We start from the raw sequence: 2,559 nt of genomic DNA on the forward strand, positions 1-2,559 counted from the left end.
TGACTGCAACCCTTTCTTTTGTGTCTGTGTGAAGAAAGGGTGCTCTATAACTAGAAACAATATTGTTGGTTCTGGCTGGCACTGCCATCCAGTCAGTTCCGATTCATAGTGACCCCTCCTTGGGTTTTCGAGGCAGAAGTAGATTGCCCAGTCTTCCTTCTGAGGAAAGACTGGTGGGTTTGAACCACCAACCTTCTAGTTAGCAGTCAATTGCCTTAGGCATCAGGCCTTCAGAGTTCCCTCCTATAGAGTCAAGTAGAGTAATTCTTTTTTCTTTGTCCCTTTAATATATTAGCTTTTAATGGGAAATCTAACAATCTGGAGAAGCAATTTAGAAAAGAAAGGAAAGCTGATTTTTAAATCTTGGATAGTATAATAGGGTGGATTCCTGTAAAGAATATGCCTTAGGATATTCTCCTTAAAGATAACTCCTTAAAGAACATGCCACGTTTAAATAGGACATATCTTCTCTAGAGATCAGTATATAGACAGTCCCCAGATTGATTATGAACTAGTTCTGTTCAGCCCTGGAAACCCAATGAGGGTCACTATGAGTTGGAATCAACTTGATAGCAATGAGTTTAGTTACATTTCTAACTTTGTCTTTAAATGGAATTTCTATGGACAGTTAGTATCTAAAGTCAATTTGTCAAATGTTTGTTTTAGAATATAACATATAGTGTACCCTTCCATGCATAAAAACATGAAAAACTTCCAGATATACTAAAACATCTTTAACATAATGCAATAATAATAATGTTTTGACGCAAATTGCAAAGTAGCACCCATTTGATATTACAAACCATTGTTATGTATTTCAAATTTTTAATGTAATAGCCTTTATGAGGTTGGTTTCTAACCAAAAGACTGCCCATAGTTTACAAAATGTTTAAATTATTCAGCAGGTTTGGTACAACAAGACTTAGACCCTTTCAGTTCAGTTCAACCCCCTGCTGAGAATGTACATTTCCACCCCAGATACACTGAATCTACATTTTAATAGGATCCCTGGGTGATTCTATAGGTCCTCAGGTAATTGTTTTATATACATAAACATCACATCACCTTGGGATCTTGTTAAAATGTAGATTCTGATTCAGCAAATATGTGGGGTGGAGATACAAATTCTCAGCTGGGGGTTGAACCAGAATGAACTGGTTGTAAGTCCTGGTTTGACAGTGCTGACTGTCCATTGTTAAGTGTGGGAGAGTGGAATTAAACTCAAATCTCTGAATTAGCTCCGTGGCAAATTCAGACTCACAGATTGATTTCAACCTCCTCAGATTTAGAGATTTTCCATAAAAGAATGTTATATTAAATACTGAAATATTTAACAGGGAAAGTACTGAACTGTGAGAACAGGGCACTGCTGATGCGTGTGGTGTAGGCGTTCATCCCTCCAGTGTTTTCCTCCACTCTCTGCTCCAACTTTTTATGTGCACAACAGTAGAGGGAAAAATCGCCCCATGCGTTTTTGAAATAACTTAGTGCTTTCATTAAAGTAGTATTTCATTATAAATTGTAAGAACTCTTAAACATGAAAAATCATATTATTATAGCAGTGAATATTAGCTCAAAATTAGATGATTATGTATGCAGATTTTTAAAGTGCAGTTGGATTAAAACCCATATAGTACCCTGGTGCTCACAACAAAGAAATATATTTTTGTAACTGATTTAGTTTTAAAAATTGTTATTTAAGAAAAGAAAAAAAAACATGATTTCTCCCTACCCACACCAGTGGGAAAACCTGATTTTTTTTTTCTCTGTAACTATGTATCTATCTATTGCTTTATATAGATAGATAGATAGATAGATAGACAGACAGACACATTCCTGTTTCTGTATCATAGTGTTTCAGTTATCTAGTGCAGCTATAACAGAAATCCACAAGTGGATGGCTTTAACAAACATAAATTTATTTTCTAACAGCTGAGAAGGCTAGAAGTTCAAATTAGGGCAGTAGCTCTAAGGAAAGGTGTTCTCTCTGCTCACTCTGGGCCAAGGTCTTGTCTCCTTTCAACATCTATAGGCCCCGCATCCCTTGAAGATCTCCATGTGTTTTGGCATCAACCTCCCCCTGGTTCCGGGAGGTTTTCAGCACAGGGACCCTGGGTTCAAGGGACACTCTGTGATCCTGGCTCATCTATTTTATTTATTGATTGATTGATGATACTGAGGTCACTTCTCTGATTGCTTCTCTATCCTTTGATCTCTTATAAGATAAACGATGATGCAGGCCACACACTTGGGAAATCCCCCTTCATAGGATCAAGGCTGTGTGACCTGTGTAACTGTGGTGATCCTTACCTGTGTAAGGATGATGCATTCCACCTAATCCTGCATCATGAACATAACAAACATAACGTAATCCTCTTTAACATAACCTAATTCTGCCTCATTAACCACTGGCAGAGGTTAGGGTTTACAACACATCACAGAATGGAGGACAATCATACAGCACAGAGAATCATGCCTACTCAAGTTGACCCATAGTTTTTGCAAACACAGTTTGATCCATGACACACAGTAGGGCTGTATCACAGTTGAATGTGCCAA

Source organism: Orycteropus afer, unplaced genomic scaffold (genome assembly GCF_000298275.1).
Source record: "Orycteropus afer afer isolate SDZICR_OR568_19922 unplaced genomic scaffold, OryAfe1.0 scaffold00625, whole genome shotgun sequence".
NCBI lineage: Eukaryota > Metazoa > Chordata > Mammalia > Tubulidentata > Orycteropodidae > Orycteropus > Orycteropus afer.